Here is a 19,986-nt window from a genome sequence, read left to right on the forward strand (position 1 = left end):
GTTAGTATTCCAGATCCAAACTAAGAAAGGACTTGGTCTGGACATAAAATTTGCTTTACTTACACTTGAATTCTGAGAATAAAGACTTTTACATCTGATTTTGTTTTTCTCTAATCTGGCGATGTGAGGAATGATTAAAGCAAGAGTTTACATGTGGCAGAGCAAGGTAACGATTTGTGATAGGTTCCCAGTCAAACATTCTTTTTTCCTCTCTTTTTTCCCAAGAGAAATAAATTGTCAGACTTTGAGAAGGTGGGGTTCTAATAAAATTCTTCCCGCATTTCATCTGTTGCTGCTTCTGGTAAAACATCTCACACACACACATGCGCGTGCACGCGCACACACACACGCACACTCACACTCACACTCACATGCACACGCACATGTTCAGCAAAGGCTAGGATTTCTGGAGATTATTTTCAGAGTTTCTGTCTCACCTAAAGCACATATTCGAAAATTCTTCTGGAAAGGTTATCAGAGGCAGTAAAGGATGTGGACACATCACTATGTAGGAGTAATGGGGCATAAAACCAAATATTTATTCTACCCACTGAGCACCAGCTATAACTACAGTTTAGGAAAGAATTCCTCCATACCTGTCTCTAATGGTGAATGTACCTTCCAGATTTATCAACTATGCCTGGTTTGAAGATTAGTTCCCAGCAGGAGTTTCCTTAAACTGAAGAGTACTTTGAAAAAGGTTTATTTGATCCTCATCTCATCTTTACTTAAGTATGGTTAGAAACTATGGTAATGTATTTTAAGTAGAGGCTTCATTCATTTTAATGAGATAAAATGCCTATGGTGGTCTGATAATGTTGGAAAGATATTTATTTACAGCTCTATGGTCATTCTCTTTGAAAAAAGACTATTTTACAGTAAGATTTAATCAGTTTCTATAAAGAAATTACTTGTTGTAATGTTACTGACATAGTAGGTATTAATTCTTTCAGTTTGATTTCTGGATGACCCAGTTAAGACTTGAGTCTCTTTACTTCTGTAGATTATTACTTTCTTTACTTCTTAAGGTTTGGCAATACATGGTATCTTTTTACTCTTTCATTTATTTCTTTTTACATGGTATCTTTTAAAAATTTAATCTTCTAAACCTGTATCTACTTTTTTTCAGTACAATCACAAGGAACTGGCTAAAAATTACCCTCCAAAAAGAGAACTATCGAGTCATTAAAATCACATTAGCGAAGTATATTTAAAATATGAAAAAAAGTGGTATAGAATGTGAGGAAACAATTTATGCCAGTCCACATGACTTCATTATAAACACATATATGTATTATTAAAGTATAAATAAAATTAGGAAGAAAGACCCAAAATGATAAAAATTTTTGCCTGATAGGGTATGTGTGATTTTTCTTTCAAAATGTTTTAATATTCTATTTTTGCTATTTAGAATCTGTTGAATAAATATTACTTTTGTAATAAAAAATATCATTTTTGACTCTAAACTAAAGAAAGTTTCTGGGTGGCTAAAAAGGCAGCTTTCTGCCCCAGCTCTTACAAACTATATTAATTTGTCTCATTATGTTTGCTTTAGCCATGCAGCCACATAAAATAACATTAATAGATCTTATTATTTTAAGTATTAAAATTTTTGTTTAACTGTGTACTACACGTTGCCTTTCCCACCAACTGTTTAAGGTATTTTACAATAAAAATAATGAAATGGTAAAGTCAAAACAGAATGGGAAAAGAGGACACAAGTCTGCCAATCATAAAAGCCAAAATAATTTCTGTGCTTCCATCTCAACTTTGTCTCTAAGGTTTTCTTCTCTTTGTAAGGAGGAAGATGGTTTTGAAGGAAATACACTTTTTTGTAGCACTTCTATTGAAAGAAATAGCTCAGGTGGGAATCTAACCTTGGGTTTGGTAATCACAATTATTCAATGTTATCAACAATATGCAAAATTTGCTATTGCATTTAGCAAAAATTTACTTTTATTTAAAGAAAAGGGCAAAATATTAAAATGAATCCTAACAAAGGCAAGTTTCTTTTGTTGGCTACCCTGATGAGCTGTTTTATACAATTTCTGGTTTTCTAACTTGATCCAAGGATGGAATTTGGAAGGATGGAAATCACATCACATGTAAAATATCAGCGAAGTCCAGCTTTTGATTGTACTTTTGTGGCTAGAAGGCTAATAGTCCATATGTGTTGGTGAAGGACAGATTGATAGATAAATGGCAGCGTTTTAAAAGCACATTCTCAACTTCCTTATTTACAAATGAGGAAAGTCTAGTACAAAATTGCATAGCATGATAAGAAACAACACCTCATTCATCCATCCATCCATCCATTCATTTTTTTCTCTATTTAACAAATATATCTGTTAAGATGTTTTCATCTGCAGAAAACATAATATACATATAAAAGTGGCTTAAAAGATGGAGCTTAGTGTTTTATATAACAAGAATTCTAGTGGTAGGGAAGTTCCTGGTTGGTTAATTCAGTAACTATAATTTCATCAAGAGCCTACGTATTTTATGTCTTCCTGCTATGCCATCCTGAACCAGTGACTTTTCTTCCTGGGTGACCCCTTGTTTCATGACTGCCTGGTTTCAAGATGCTGCCATCGTGCCAGGCACCACATCCTCACACAATCACATCAAGACTCAGAAAAATGGCATTTCTCCTTGTACGTCTTTTTGTCAGGAAGGAAAACTTTCACTAGAAAGTCCCTGGTGGACTTCTCCTGCTTGGAAGTAATCACATGCCCATTCTTAAATTAATTGTTAATGGGATGGGGGCGAATATTACCCTGACTGCCTTGGACTAATTAAAATTCACTCTGGGATGTAGGAGGAAACTCCTTCCTTGAATACCTCACAAAAGGAAAAGTGAACAAAATTGGGATTCTGCCAACCACAAAACAACTCATTGGGCCTCTATTCTAGCTAGCTCTCTGTTAGTCGTAGGGAATACAGGAGGGAGAGAATGGGTTCAGGTCACTTTTCATAGAAGATGCAGTCTAGTGGGGAGAGGGGTAACTTGTCATTATCAAGAGAGCAGAATATCATTTTGGATGAGGAAAGTGAATAAGCAAGCTGCAGTATTGTGTACGTGCACATATGGAGTGCTTGGCTTTGTCGCTTTAAAACAATGACTGCTTTAAATCCACCGGAAACCACTTTAAATATCTTAGACAACTGTTGAGTGAAAACCTGAAAACTGTATTTACAGTTGACCCTTAAACAACACGGGTTTGAACTGTGTGGGTCCACTTGTACACAGATTTTTTTTCTCTTCCTTACCATTTTCTTGGTAACATTTTCTTTTCTCTACCTTACTTTGTTGAAAGAATACAAGTATATAATACATATAACATATACAATATGTGATAATCAACTATCAGTAAGGCATCCAGTCAACAGTAGGCTATTAGTAGTTAAGCTTGGGGGGAGTCGGGGCACCTGTGTGGCTCAGATGGTTAAGCGTCTGCCTTCGGCTCAGGTCATGATCCTGGGATCGAGCCCCATGTTGGTCTCCCTACCCGGCGAGGAGCCTGCTTCTCCTTCTTCTGCTGCTCCGCCTGCTTGTGCTCTCTCGCTCTGTCAAGATGAGTAAATAAAATCTTAAAAAAAAAAAAAAAAAAAAAAGTCTGGGTAGGGATAGAGAAGGTTTTCCAAATTAGTGATTCTGGAGTGTAATCTTGAAAGCAAAATCTGTCAATACCAATAAACACAAAAATCTCATGGCTTTAATGCAGCAAAGGTTTATCTCTTAATTATGCTACAGGACAAGTAGATTAGATATCTTTCCATGGTGTCTCTCTTCCAACAGTGATTCCAGGATTATGGCTGCTTCCAAACTGCAACTCTACATCTTCGAGTTCTCTGATGTGGCTGGGAGAAAGAGATGGAGAATGAGATGATGTAGGTACCCTGACATTTATTTGCTTTGACTTATAAATGATATCTCTCACCTCCGCTCTAGATTATTGATCAGAACTAGTCACATATCCTAACTCAAGTGCAAGAGCAAAGGAGGATGTTGACCATTTGATGAACATTACTCTCTGCCACAGTTAGACAAAGCGTATCGAAAAAGACAAAAAAGAAAGGGTTAGCAAAAGTACAGAGGTGAGAAACATCATCATCTGGGCCAGGTGGATTTTGGTTTTTTTGAATATGATATGAAAATGTGTAGATGATAAAAACATAAAAGAACAGTCATGACCCAGATAAATGAATGTTCCATAGATGTTAATTAAGGGTCTTGGGTTTTATTGTACAGGAAAGACAGAACCCTTAAAAATTTTAAGTAGATTTGAACTCTGGGGACTATGGTCCCTGAGAGGGACAAGATTGAAAGCAGAAATACCTGTTATGAAGTAATCAAATTAGGAGTCTGTGAAGACCTTCATCAAAACCTGGGCAATATAGTAGGGATAAAAGAAAAGGACAGATTTGAAATACATTAGAGGCAAAATCAGCAAGAATATAAAAACTGATTAAACATGGGACACTGGGAAGAAGTGAAGAATAACTCCCAGATTTCTACTGTGGGTAAAAGGTATTATCAATTTAGACAAAGATTATTGAGGGAAGACTTTTTGAAGAGGGGGAAGATGAAGAGGTTTATTCTGGACTTTTAAGGTTGAGTTGTCAGTAGGAAAGCCGGATGGAGTCAACCAGCAGGGGTTTGGATAAAGGTCTAAAGTTGGGTCCAAGCTTGAGATGAAGGTGTGGGAAACATAAAAGTCTGGATGAAAGATGAGACCACAAGATGAGGTGTTTTGCCAGCTGTGAAAATGAGATGAGCAGGGGCTCAGAACTCAACCATGAGGAACACCAACATGTGAAGGGTATGAAGAAGAAGAAAAGAGCCCATAAAGATGAAAGAGAAGATACTGCCAAGTGTATAATGAGAATAAGAAGTTCAGGGAAGGCAGAGTTTCAAGGAGAGTGCGATCAATCATCTTAAGTGGTGTCTTGAAGAAATCCAGCAGGATAAGGACTGAAATTTTTCATTGAATTTGGTGATTAGAAGTGCCCAGTGATAGTTTTACCAGAAAAGAGATTGGTAAGAAGGAAAGATTTCAATGGACTGGGAATTGCTGCAAAGTGGATAAAGTGGAAACACTTCCCCTTGAGAAGTTGAGGGATTTGCTCCTACCACACAGCTGGAGTTTGAGTTCAAGGTGGGCAGAACTGAAGCCTGAGGCCAGGTCAGGAAGCTTCTTTATGGCAGGGCTGGACCCAGACCAGTTCTCAGGATCCAGATAGTCACATTCATGAAAGCACCTCAAAAAATAAGTTCAATCTTTCATCACATTTTCTCATTTTTATGACCATGTAGATGAGTTGCTGAGGGGAATTTTCTAAGCATGTATTAAAACACACACACACACACACACACACGTTTGAAAAAAAAAAAAAGAGATAGACCATTAAGGTGATTTACTTTAAAGGGTGCTGAGCATAGCACAGCGAACTAGTAACAAATGATACCCCGCTAAATCCCAGTGCATTTTAGACTTTTAGGGAGTACTTAATGGGACCAAGCAGTCTTAGTAAAGTAAAATTGGATGGATGCATTTTTAAACAGTACCCCATGTCAACATAATTCTATCAAGGGATCTTTTCCAATAAGCAAAGCACTTAGCTCATATTTAAGCCATAGTTAAAGAAACAAAATTCTTAGAGATACAGTTCCCAATGTTTCTTGGGGGGTGGGGTCACAGAATTCTTCTCATGATAGTGGTCCTAAATAAAGGGAAGACCCTGGTTCTCATAGCATGTTTTGGGAACATTAAAAAGCTGTATGTCTCTAGCTTCATGGGGAGTGGAGGGAGATAAAGCTGACCACGGAGGCCGGAACCAGATAATGAAGGGCTTTATATATCATGCTAAAGAGTCTGGACTTTATCTTACGGGTTAGCAGAGAGCTATTAAAGACTTTTAAGTAAGGGATTATCATGATCAGATTTCTATTTTCTGGCAGCTACAGTGTGGAAGAGAACTGAAGGAAGACAAAGGATGGAGACAAAGAGACCAGTTAGTTAAGTCCTGTTTATTCTCATTCTTTCCCTCTGCCTTGAGATGCCTACATACCAAGACGCCAGACCTTCATATGACCTTTCTTACCAGGGGCCTCACGGGTCTGGGCTTTTACTGCCTAACACAGTGACCACATGTGCTTGTATGTACCCATGTACATGTGTGCCATGCACACACACACACACACACACACCCGGATCATGGTTTTCATTCTGATCCTTTCTAAGCAGAGCCAAGACTTCCTGTTGTATTCAGGTCATCCGCAGGTCATGTTAAGGAACAACAGGATATATAATTGTATGAAGAAAAGATCCCTTGTCTTTTGGGAAGACATGGAAGGTCCATGGGATTTGGGCAAGGGGTGGGGATAGAGTTGTGTGAATGTGTGAAAATTATAGTCCAGCTGCTTAGATGAATTAATGCAAAATGTTCTAATTTCTATCTCTTTATAGTATATATCTCATGTAATGCATTGAAAGGTTGCAGAATTCTGAAGGGCAACAAGAGAAAGGAATTGAAGAAGAAAGGGTATTAAGAGTATACACACACAAGTAAATACTTGTAAAACTGTATCTTGACCTTGCCACACATTTGTTACAGAAGAGGAGGCAAAGGGAAATGGAAACTCACTTCCCCCAGAAAAAGAGAAGAGTAAATACATGTTAAATTCAATAAAATGTTTGCAAATGATGATTCAAAAGCAACAAGCTTAAAGGGAAGCGTAATGGAAATTGCCTATATGTATCTGGTTCTAATAGTGCAAGTTTAATAACTGCAGGAGAACAACTAAATTATAGACAGTCCTTGTTCATCACTGTGTCTTGGAAGGTAAGGAATAATGCAGCCTAAGTGAATTGCTAAAAGATTTTATACTTAAAGGAAAGTAAACTGATACATGTGTGGTCTTTAATGTCAGAAGTATTGTCTTTGGAACATTTTTTTTTTGATCCCCTGGAAAACAAAGTAATATCTGTGGTTTTTTGCCTTCCTCATCTTAAAATATAGGAGAGAAATAGAGATGATCTCATCTAAACAGCAAAGCGGAAAGAGGGAGGACCACTTTATACGTTTTTGAATCACTGAGATATTGTTGAATATTGCAGTTTTGAAATGTGACTTAATCACAATGCTGCAACTCTCATTTCCGAGGGAAACTATGGCATATGCATATGTCTCTGAGATTAATGAGGCTGTACTAATATCAATAGCTTTGTCTGCCCTCCTGGGAGGAGGCCCAGGGTCCATTTCATACCCTGGTGATATACATGAGGTAGTGAGTCATTGGTGGCATAGGGGAAGCATGAAATCACAAAAGAGAACATCCAACGCTGGACCTACTGGTGGGCATCGAGGTTGGCAGGCTGATGGAGACAAGATAGTGAGAGTCAGCTAGATTATGGGTCGTGCTAGGACTTAAAGGTACCTCTTTCACTGCTCAAACACTGAAAGCTGGATGCGCTTCGGTTCGTGGTGTCAGATAACTCTCCTGTTCACATGAGGTAGGGCACTAATCCTAATAGCGGTTGCTTCCAAATAGTTTATGAACTTAGCGCTGCTTCTACGCTCTAACCTCAATAGCTGAGAGGTGATGGGGATAAGCTGCTAGCTTTCAGAGTGCCAGATCTTTGTGCCTGAGACATTTCTTCCTTCCTTTCCTCCTAAGGCCAAGACACTTCGTCTTCCAAGTGTCCGTACTAATTAAATGCAGTCCTAGTATGCCAGAAATGTTTTGAATGTAAAAGATTAACGAGAGAGAACACTTTTGTGAAAGGAGGGAATTGAGACAGGAGAGGCCCTTCCTAGTTGGCATGGGTTTAAGGGAGAGGTAATCTTGAGGTCTTAGGAACATGAGCAGTGCAATTTTTTTTTTTTTTTTTTTTTAAGAGACACTTGGCTCCGATGGGAAAGAATGAACAAAATATTTCAGGGACTGTGGCAGTGGCCACCCAGGAAGGCTCACCGTGATCCTGGGTGACAGATGAGCTGTAAGTGGGCTGTCTGAGTAAACGAGGGCAAGATGAAGCCATCCTAGATCGGCCCCTTCCGGCCATGTTCCTTCTTGTTTCGTTTTAGAGCTCCACATAACGGGAACCCACTGACCATTTTGACCTTTCCTTCCAGATTTGGCATTTAGAGGAATAAATCAGAATCAGCGCTGCCATTAAGCTCCAGATGTGGTGTCTTTAAGACAAAAGGGAGATCGTTACTGGCAGTTTTAGCACTCGGGACAATAGAGCACTGCTAACTTGGAAGAGAAAGAATTAATCAGTAGGAGAAACTTGGTGTTCCTGTGGGCAACACCAGGCTCTGCAAATATTTTGACTATTACTTGTTCAATCAGCTGGGCGGCGGGAGGGGAGGAAGGAGACCAAGATTTGTGTTTTGGTAACTTGCCAGCACTTCGATGTCAGCTAACCTTTAGAGAAGCAGAAAGAAGATTTTTTTCTAAATACATTTAGCAGTGGTCAGACTGATGAACATATTTAGAGACACTGAAATGATGTAATAATGGCAACAATGTTATTTTTACAGCATTAGGAGGAAAGGAGGACCACTACCAGCTGCCAAGCTCATTGGTCACATTGATCCCTAATAAATCCTGGGTGAGCCTGCCCAATATTAGTCATAGGAGTTAATCCCCGGAATCTGTTAGGACTTAAGACACATTACTTTTAGCTGGGAGGGTAAGAGAAAATATTCTGGCATGTGCTAAGCAGAAGAGTAATTTAGTACACTTTCTTAATATTTTGAAAAGCTGTACTGAGGCAACATTTTTTTTTTTGTGTGGGATGGAATGAATATCTTGTACTCTCAAGAGAAAAATGGCCATCTGTCATCAGAGAAAAATCAGGGAAGGGAACCCAAAGGAAGAAAAACTTTGTAAAGTTCACATTTTTAAGAAAAATTATTAAAAAAAAAAAACAAACTACACGTAGGGGCACCTGCGTGGCTCAGTCGTTAAGCGTCTGCCTTCGGCTCAGGTCGTGATCCCAGGGTCCTGGGATTGAGCCCCATGTCGGGCTCTCTGCTCAATGGGGAACCTGCTTCTCCCTCTCCCTCTGCCTGCCGCTCTGCCTACTTGTGCTCTCTCTCTCTCTGTCAAATAAATGAATAAAATCTTGAAAGAAAAAAAAAAAACTACACATGACATCATTTCCACATACTCCGAATTCCTATTTGCCGAAGGCTGACAAAGGCACAATGCCGCCAGTGAAGACGGCTTTCTTTTCCTAATATATTTTCAGCAGTGGCCCTCACATCTCTAGAAGCAGTAGATACTATTAATATCAGTGTTCTACAGAGGAGCAAACTGCCATTTACTATGATCAGACAGCTGGTTAATTGTGAAACGGGGATGGCGCATCAGGCCTATTAGACTCCAGAGCCTAAGATCCTAAATAGGAGGCTAAACTGTAGAGAACTTCACCTCTTTGCAGGTGTTGGGGACTGACATGGTGGCCAGGGGCACATGGGTTGAAGTGGGACAGGTGTGGGCTCTTCTCCTTACCGGCTGCATGAACTGAGTAGGCTGTGAGCCTCATCTGTGAAACGGAGGTCAGAGTGTCCTTTCATAGAGTTTTTGTCGAGATTAAATTACATAACATAGAAGCAATGTCCCATACACCATATGTGCTTGGTGAGGAATAATTGCTTTTTAAATGACAATTATTGGAATATACTTATTAAATTTAGCTATTCTTTGACCAGTGATGCCCAAATTCGGGCCCTATTCTAGACCAATTAGGTTATTATTTCTGACCAACAGTTCATCTTAGAATATGAATTCTCATCTATCATCCCTTGTGATTCTTTGGTTCAGGCTAGTTTGGGACATAATTCTTTTGGGTTTTTGGTTCCATTATCTCTACCCCAAACTAGCCAACTACTTAAGTTATTTGTTAAAGGCAACCCCATGCCTCTGCACTCTCTAGATCAGCCCTGCAAATTACAAATGACTCTTTATTTTCTCCTGGATCTGTAAAGATTAGTGATGTTGTACCAGTACGTCCGATAAACTTCAGCTCTGGTTCTCTCTGGCACCGAATTATAATTGGTTAAAAGCATCTAGGGGAAAGATGGTCTGAGTCCTTCACAATGAAATTACAGTTGATGTGCTGAGACCCAGAAAGCATAGCCTCTACAGAGGCCTCCCGATCATCTGTCAGTCATTTGAAAGTCAATTCAGAATTTGCCTATTCCAGAAATTGGCACTAACTGCACTTGATTTCAATTACTTACACATTACTCTCAGAATTTCAATTGTGAGTCTATAAAAATTATTGGCTCTTGGTGACATGACAAAGGTTCTTAATAAGGAGAGTTTAGTATCGTTCTTTAACTAGACTGTGTAGTCCTCAGAATCTGGGCCCACGTCTGCTACATATAAAGTGTGGGTGAAGGATATCAGAGAAGTAGAATTTACACTCCCTGCCCTCAAGGAGAATATGATCCAGAAGGAAAGATACGCGGCTCTGCAAAGATTAAGCAACATTTTCCAACTGGCTGTAAATTATAGTGCCCTGAACTCAACGAGTGAAAGAAATATTATGTTCAGGATCATCATCAGCTCTTTAAGGAGACTCACACCTGAGTTTCATATAATGTTTTCTCGTTTAGAGAGCAAAGCACGTCATTACAAACATTTGCAGGAAAGGAAAACGATATGGTCTTTTAAACCACATCTCTGTCCAGAACTTGTTCCCAAAGTCTGATCTTTTCTAGTACATGAACACATGATGCTCTAGTCTAGCATTTTTCAGCTGTGGCTTGTAATTTGTTACTAGGTCAGGGAATACATTTAGGGGCCATGACCATCATTTTTAAAACATGAAGTAGAATAGAAAATATCAGAGACAGTAGACTTAATACAAAAAGAGCTTATGAAAATTGTGATTTCCTATAAATGTGCCAAGTCACAAAGTAAAACGTATTTGCCACTATGACTTGTAGTTGAAAAGAGTTTGAGGAACAATGCGTCTGGTCAGCACCAAGGAAACTAAACAGAGAGTCCCAGTAAGACTACAGAAGAGTTTGATGCTTGCAACGCATTTTTCCACTGAAGAGAATTACCTCATGTTGTGGTAATGTTTTCTGTGCTAAGTTCAAAATCCTGGAGAACAAAGTATCAGTCATGTAACTGCCCAAGCCATATTGAAGACGTGGCTTAGATGAGAGACCACAGTGAGCTTCCTAACCCTTCACACAAGAAGTGTTAGGGGTACCTGCCACTTAGTTGCATGCAGAGCTAGGTAAGTACAGGTTTTGTCAGGGGCAGCACTGCTCCAATAAGCTCCAATCAGCTCACCTCATGACAGACCCTCTGGACCAGGGATCCAAAGAGAAAGAACTCAGAAGCGTTCCTTCTGGCAAACTCACCAGTAAGATACATCTCACTGCCTTACCAAACAGAACAAGAGAGAAGTCCCGATGAGTCGTCTAGATAGGGAGGGTGATGAGGAATAGAGTAGTGTAGAATGTTATTCTAGTGGAAGAGCCCTGGGAAACATGAAGCCATGGAAATACAAAGGCTATTAATCTCCTACCACACTCTTTATTCTCAGGGAGTAGTGTTTGAGATATCACTGCCTTCTCCAACTCACCTGCCATAGGGTAAAGAGTCTTATGGTCAGCCTGGGTGAGGCAAACCCACCGGGGTAAATAAACAATAGCTTATCAGGGAGCCCTATCCTCGCCTTAAGAAACTATGATACCTCATATGAACTACTCTTTCTTTGTGTCCCCTTCTAGAACCTCTTAGGGAAATTATACTTTTGTATGCAGAAGACTCTGAATGGAGACACAATATTAACTAAATTAACTCTAAAGCCCTGCTTATAAAAATTTACTTCTTGAACCATGTCCTGTCTCTAAAGATGCCCAGCCACATTATCTAATTAGCTCACCTGAGACTGTACAATGGCAAGTACAAATGTATTCCAAATAACAGAACATTATTATATCCAAACGTCTCCAATTTTAGCATAAATGCCTTTATTGATTCCCAGGAAGAAATTATCAAAAATTAAATTTCTGGTCTTTTCTACATAAATCGAAGATTAACAAAATTTAAGTGAATCAAAAGTGAGTAAGTTAGCTGCCTCAAGTTTGAGATAAATTTATTAAATTGCAAAAAGTATCCCTATCACCAAATTTTCATAGTCTAGTCATTCATAGCCAAAGGCAGCTCACTCTAATACTTGAGTAGAGCTGGGGTTTCTTTACTACTTCCATCTTGGGCTGCCTTCTACCCAAATAAAATTCCTGTAAGCCTCAGAATTTGACTTAGTTTGACATCAGTATTATCAGTCAGGATAGAAGCCACTCCACGTTAGTTCCATTAAAGTATTATTTATTATATGGAATTAGAAACTTATACAATAACCATTTCTAGGGCTGTAGGAGATAAGATCAAAAGGCACTTTCAGGAAATCTAGAAGTGTGACTCACGGGAAAGTCACAACGAGCAAAGCCAAATAGGTAATTCTCAAAAGAACCCCCAGAAGCCATGGGAAGCCACCACCATTGTTCTGAGCTTCCTGTCTTCAACAGCTTCTCTTCCACCTTCCACTTCACATTAATGCCTCTCACTGTCCAAAGTGAAGGGTCTAAGGACTATCCCAGCACTTGTCCTACACGCAGGCAAGTTTGAAACACAAGCCAACGGCCAGGTCTTGGAGGCCATTATGCAAGTAAAACCTCTTCCCTAGATGCCAGTACTGGGTAGAAATTTAGACCTTGTGACAGCTACCAGGAAAAACTCAATAGGATTTCATGGTTTTGTTGCCAATAAATCCAGTACAAATATGGGGAATTTATGGCTCATGAACATGAAGTCAATAGTGAGAGCTCTCCCATTCTGAGTCTGATGCAGGTATTTACCATCCTGGAGAATAAATGCACCTTTGCACAATGTCCTCTCTCAGAAAGTAGCACTTACAATATCATTCCTTTGTTACAAAGTTTAGAAATGTTCTGTCTTCTTTGGGTCATCTTTCTTTCCCATCATATTTAAATTCCCATTTTGTATCACCTTTTGGCCTCTTCGCATTCAGTACCCTCTTGCTAAACACATCATGTCTTCTGTCCTAAAAACACAGGCTCCTTTCCAGTTGTTTTTTTTTTTTTAAGATTTTATTTATTTATTTGAGAGAGAGAGAATGAGAGAGAGCACATGAGAGGGGGGAGGGTCAGAGGGAGAAGCAGACTCCCTGCCGAGCAGGGAGCCCGATGCGGGACTCGATCCAGGGACTCCAGGATCATGACCTGAGCCGAAGGCAGTCGCTTAACCAACTGAGCCACCCAGGCGCCCTCCTTTCCAGTTTTTTTTTAAGGCATGTTTTTTAGAGCAGTTTTTGGTTTACAACAAGAGGAAGGTACAGAGATTTCCTATGTACCACCCCCTCCTCACATGGGCATAGCCTCCCCATTATTAACAGTACTCACCAGAATGGTACATTTTTTTCCCCAAGGATGAACCAGCATTGACACATCACGATCAGCAAAAATCCACTGTTCCCCTTAGGATTCACTCCTGGTGTTGTACATTCTATGAATTAGGACAAAAGAATAATGACATATACAGTATCCATCATTACAGTATCATTGAGATTGAGAGTGTTTTCACTGTCTTGTCCATGCTATTTTATGAGTTATTATTATTACTCCTACTGATACCAAAAGGAAGGCCTGTGAATCTACCCCCTCAATTCCATTTGTTTTGTTTTTCCTGGACAATCACCTCCAGCAGATGGCTGAACAAAACTGATGTTGGAGTTTTGAGAAGCATGTCCCCCAACACCGAGGCAGGCCCAATACTTTTGCCTTGCATGCTTCCCTGGGGCCTGGATTTTCCTCAGCTCTTTATCTCATTGAGTCTTGAATAACTCAGAAACTTTAATGTCAACAATAATATCTCCTTCTGCCCTAATTTTTCTGGAGCACAGAGACATGTCTCTTGTGTTCTCCCTATCCCCAAATTCATTCCAGGGAGACCGCGTTTTGTTTTCGCAATTAATTTAAACTCGTCCCTTTCTTTTTCTACCACCTGAAAAGCTCACTCTCTTTGCTGGATCTGCCACTTTTCTTTTCAGACATTTATTTTTCTAACATACTCCTGGGGATTGAGCCTTGCTCCACAACCACCAGCACGCCTGTCCTGTAAGAAGTGTGAGTTCAATCAACTGCAAGTCTGCCAAAAGTATACACTTTTCAGACAAATGTGTCTATTTCCTCCACTCCATCCCCACATTGAATGATCCCGCCCAGGATGCATTCCCTCATCAGATGCCCTCTAACCTGGCACCAAACTTGAATATAAGATGGAGTAAATCATAGTGCTTGAGTCCAGATTCTGGGACTAAACCAAACAAGTTTGAAGTTTAGTTACTTTATGTACCTGATATATATTTTTGGGTAGATCATTTAAATAACTGTGTCTCAGTTCCTTCAGATGTAAAATCTGATTATTAACGTTCTTCCTTTGTGAGATTATTGTAAATATTAAATGAACTCGGATGTAAAATTCGGAGATTTGTTCATGATACATAGCAATCAATAGATGTTATCTCCCCTGTGCCTTCTATTATCCATATACTTTCCAGGCATTCTACCTCCTAAGACAGAGAAGAGTATCTACAATCACTGGAGCCCCTTCAGATGTGCTGACTGATGCCTTAAACGTGATCCTCTAGCCTTCTGTTTTATACCTACCAGCTAGATAACAGCTGATTCAAGCCTAAGGAAGTGAATATTTGCAGTCTTAAGGATATGCCTCTCCCTGGTTTTCTGGACCCAGGCTCCTCTGGGGAGAATCATTCAAGCGAGTTTCTGGAGATCTTGCCATCCTTCCTCTGATAGTTTTCTTTGAACCCTATTGGATCAAGTAACAACTGCAATGCTCTTCTCTGATCCCATCTGTAAGGACAGCTACACCCAGGTGCTTCACCTTCCTCCTTCCCTATTTGCCCAGACTGACTTCCAAGGTCCCTTTTCCCTGTTCATTTTGGGCTACCTTCTTCTCTAAGAGCTTAGCATTGCCCTTAAGAAAATCTCTCTCTTCCCCTTCATTAAAATTTCTTTATTTCTCTTTCATTCTCCCAACGATCATGTTCTGATAGTTTTTAAAGCAATCCAGTTCTTCCTTGTTACCCGAACAAATTTGGTTCCTGAGGACAGATATTCCTGGCACAGACTGTTTAAATTTACCTTCTTAGCTTGGGTTTGAATAAATTTCATCTCTCCACCTCAAGCAAAGCTGGTTCATCCCTTTTTTTAACAAGGACTCCTCTACTGGGGGGCTGTTCGTTGATGTAATCACTAGCCCTCTGAATCTGGATCCAGTGCCCTGAAGGCAATGGGTTGGGCAGAGCTCTTTGGAGACAAAGCAGTGTGAATACATGTTTTGAGCCTTTCACACTTCCATCCCCGACACTAAACGAAAATGGGGAAAAAGATTGACTCAGATTCCTACCTGTACCTGCTATGAAGCTCTGTTGCTCAGATGGTACCTAACTGCTTCTGAAATGGAACATGCTAGTTTGAAGGCCTTGATGGGAAAAAAAAAAACAGCAATGGAGTTAAAATCCTCCACACAAGCAGTGCCTAGAAAGCCTGCACAGTGATATGTGACAAAACGGCTCTCTTTTTCTACGATTTGCTTATCCTTTATTGGGCCTCACCTACAATATTAGGCCGAGCTGCCCCTGTGTGATTCATGGGCAGCAACAGTGACACGCATGGTCAAGCCTGAACAGCCAGCTAGCTTACTGGGGTCTGTCCCAGCTAATAACTGGCTGTACCACTGGAAAAAAATAGCCACATATATGCTGCCTCAGTATACCAAGGTACAACGCTACAGGACCTAAATCTATTAAGTACTAAGTAATTAAGTCTCCTCGCTGTCCCATCAGAAGCAAAGATTAACCCATGTTATTTTGGTCCCTAAAGAGCAGTCCCTGTGTCCATCTCTCAAGGTTAATAGACTCCTTTCTTCTCTTGAGACTTTCAATAAATAATGTTCTGTAGCCATAGAACACAGATGAAGATCAAAATATTAGCTTCTTACTGATAAAACCTGAGCTGAAGGATATGGCTAGGTGTGCATTTTCTTCATTCTTCAGTCACATGGTCACAGGGAGCCGGGCCACCCCAGGACACCCCTGGAAAAGCCTCCTGACCTAAGAAGCTTAGCATGTACAGAGAACAGACCAGAACATAGACTTTCCATGGGCAGGCAGCTTCAAAGAGAGAAGCTGGAATTACCTTGTATTCTTCCAACTTGCCAGTCAGAAAATCCCATGAGAAGGCATAAGTCAGCGGGGGAGCGGGACAGTCCAAAGGTATGGGTCTTTAAGAAGTTCCCTCGTGGGAGCATGAGGCCAGATTAACACTTTAGACTTGGCTTTCAAAGAATTGCCTTAATAGTAAAGAAAGGAGAAGCTGGGTAGAGAACTGCTCACCAAATCCCAAGAACTTTTCTGATATTCTGACCCAGGAACTAAACGTAAATAATGTGGCTAAAGTCAGGGTAAACATTTGTTTCGCACTGCAATGTTTGTAGTATGGGAAATAAGTCACATTGACCACCTAGAGCTAATGTTGATTTTTATTCTTGCCCATTTGTAAGGCATATCTTACTTTATAAACTATAGCGTTTTTAATTCAAGTTAGAAAATAGACCCTTGGGATTTTTAACAATAGCTTTGCTGCATATTTTAGTAAGAGTCCAATTCATATGTAACATTTTTGAGATTCTTCTTGAAAGTGCTTTGAAAACGTATGATATTGTACAGAAGTATGATATTGTTTTCTGCAAGTTTAGAGCTTTATACAGTGGCTTTTGTTCTAATAAGCCATATTTATCTCGAAAGGTAGACAAATGGGCACCTGCAGTTTATAAATAGTGATTTTGGAGTGCCTGATCTGCTTCTGAAGTTTTGACTGTCCTGGCAGGAGACTAAGCTTGATTAGGGTGATGGGGTTCACTTTTTTTTTTATTGTTGGAACATGAATGGAACCCCTACTTTTTTGAAATAAGTAAGAAGCATCAATAATCCCAACTACCTAACTCAATTACTATTTTCATGTTTGTATTTTCCCTTCTACACTCCCTCTATTATGTTCTTTCTCAAGAAAATAAATTAGTCTTATGTATCTTTTCTCTAAGAGTATTTCTCAGCTGAAACCATTATAAAAATCTGTATTTGAGTTATACACCAGCTGATTTCGAAATATTTTCTACCACCTATGGCTGATAGGATCATATATGACTGGTGTGTTTCTTTTTCAATAAACTTCTCTTCATTCAGGCTGTCTCGTGAAATCCTCGGGCTCCTTAGGGACCTCAAATGCTAGTTGTGATTAATGTCCAGTTGGAGCCCTTCCCATACCATCTCTTTCATCTTCATGGGAGAGTACTTGAAAAGGTACATAAACTTCCCTACCATGTAGGAGTCATTCCCCAAAATACCCTTATCTGGTATTGAGCTTTGCAATTAATAAACTTAGGTCAAAACATCATGTTTAATTTCATTTGTGCCATACAATCATTCTTTAATAAGTAAAAATAACTTTAACTTGAGGATTTCCTTGAAGTGAAATATTGGGTAGACAAAATGAATCCAAAATCTCAGTCACTTTTATGTGTCCAGACCAGATTACTTTTTCCTGGGGCCTTTCAAATAAAACAAGTCACAAACAAGGTGATTTTTGTTAAAAGGGACTGGGGTCTGCTCAAAGGCACATATGAGTTCAGAATGAAAATATCTAAATATATGTCTTCTGGGTTCCCTGTTGTTATCAATGTAATCTCAGAGGTATCTGTAAATCAAATAAGAATGAGGGGCAGAGGGAAAGAGAGAGAGGTGGAGAGGTGGGGAGAATGAGGGAGAAAGAGAGAAAGAATGACAGACAGTTTTCTGCTCTTGGGTTAGCTGGTTAGTGGGCTCTCAAGAGCCCAGAAAACTCTTTTCCTTAGATAAGGGAGTTGGCAAAATAGCTCCTTTGTAAATTCTACACTCACATTCTGACTGGTCCCGCATTAGTCTTACCATTCTGCGCAGTGGTTGACGGATGCTGCTATGCTGTTCTACCTGACCCACTGTTGGAATAAATTATCATCACGGTCCTGTTAGCAGGCCCAGGACAAGATAGTGCTATGACAGGTATAATACAGGAATAATGTAGACCCAGGTGTAAATAATTAAAGTTGTAATTCAAGCACAGCTTGCCAGTGACATCATTTGTCAATGCCACTAGAATCCTTCAATGAAATTACAGCTTTATATGTAGAATTTAGATGTACACCGTTCATTGCAACCCACGAAAAATGTTCCCATTAAATGTAGGTGCTGGGTACATTAACATCAAAGGGCAGGACTAGATTCGAATAACTGAGCCCCTATTCTCTTTTCTTCTTCCACCAAAGTGAACCCATATATTGCTTACTTCTAGACTCAGTGAACATAACCTTAGTTTAAAAATGATTGTCCTCTTTTTGGAGGGCAGTTCAGAGAACAAAAAGCAAGGTTAAAAAGGTGAAGAGGCCAAGTGGTGGGCACAGATGAGTTAGTGAGTCGAAAAATAAAAGCTGATGTCAGGTTGCTACTATATATCAGAAGTTACCTTAGTTGCATCCGTATTTTTTGTCGAGATTTACATCTTAATGGATTGCGGAAAATGTCAAAGGAGAACTTGGCTTTCTGTTAACATTGTGAAGTGAGTAAATTGTAAGAATGTAAGATAAATTATGCCAGAATATGGCTATTTCAAAATAGCCTTGGTATCATGCACAATAGGAAAAAAAAGAGGAAAAAATAACAGAAGTTGGAAAACAAATTCTTCTAAATAGAGTTGAAGGGTGGGGTCTATGCTTGTCAGTTTTTACTAAACTTCATAAATCTGAGATGCCTACCCATAGATTGTTTCAGTAGAAACTAATCTTGAAAAAGTGCAAAAGTCATCCACACTCTTTCAATCTATATTCCTCTCTCTTCATTTATCCCTCTGCCTCTTGTCTTCCCCAACAAAAAAGTATCCTAGGCATGTCTCATGCAGAGAGAAACCATATGTTTATGGGGATTTAATAAGACAACATACATTAGAATGACATATCTATCACTGTCTCAAATTTTCCGGAGGACAATTTAATATCAAAAGCTTTAAAAGTATGCATATCCTCCGCTTCTGAAAAAGTCTACTTCTAGAGATCTATCCCAAAGCTAAAGGGCACACAAGTGTTGGTCATTTGCAGCATTCTTTATAAAAAGAAAAATTGAGAACAATGTAAATGGCTGACAATAAGAAGTTGGTTCTTTAGGTTACGACAAATCTACCCACAGAACTATCTGCAGCCCTCAATGTGCCATAAATGCACAAAAATATCTAATGACATGAGAAAATCTTTGTAATGTGTGGGGTGATGAAAAGCAGGTTAAAAACAGTTTTGTACAGTATGGTCTTACCTTAGTCTGTTTGGGCCGATACAGCAAAATGCCATTGACCGGCTAGCTAAAGCAACAGACATTTATTTCTCACAGTCCTGGTAGCTGGGAAGTCCAAGAACAAGGCACCACCAGATTCAGTGTCTGATGAGGAACTGCTTCCTTTGTTCATGGACAGCTGTCTTCTTGTTGTATCCTCCCATGGCAGAAGGCTGAGAGAGCTCTCGGGGGTGTCTTTTATAAAAGCGCTAATCCAATTCATGAGGACTCCACCCTCAAGACCTAATCACCTCCCAAATGACCCACCTCCTAATACCATCCCACTGGGGATTAGATTTCAACATACGAATTGGGAGGGGCGGGGTGGACACAAACAGATTTCAATTCTGCAAAAGAAGCAACATACTTAATATACCATTTTAGATACATAGAAGGACTTCGGAAAAACTGTCCTTAAATTTAGTGATTATGAGTAATTATATAATCACAGTAACTTAATGAACAATGTTCTCTGCCAGGCTCTCTTTCA

The 19,986-nt window shown here is 39.5% G+C and overlaps 1 long non-coding RNA gene across 1 annotated transcript; it reads right to left on the reverse strand.

Annotated features, from left to right (window-relative positions):
- Positions 1–3,750: 3,750 nt before the first annotated feature.
- On the reverse strand, positions 3,751–19,639 carry LOC118014939. The gene is made up of 3 exons (XR_004680431.1): positions 19,479–19,639; positions 13,462–13,564; positions 3,751–3,861 (listed from the first exon to the last, which is right to left on the reverse strand). It is a non-coding gene; the product is annotated as an uncharacterized LOC118014939 (long non-coding RNA).
- Positions 19,640–19,986: the final 347 nt, after the last annotated feature.

The sequence above is a fragment of the Mirounga leonina genome, unplaced genomic scaffold (genome assembly GCF_011800145.1).
Source record: "Mirounga leonina isolate KUSES-001 unplaced genomic scaffold, KU_Mleo_1.0 Mir_165, whole genome shotgun sequence".
Classification (NCBI taxonomy): domain Eukaryota; kingdom Metazoa; phylum Chordata; class Mammalia; order Carnivora; family Phocidae; genus Mirounga; species Mirounga leonina.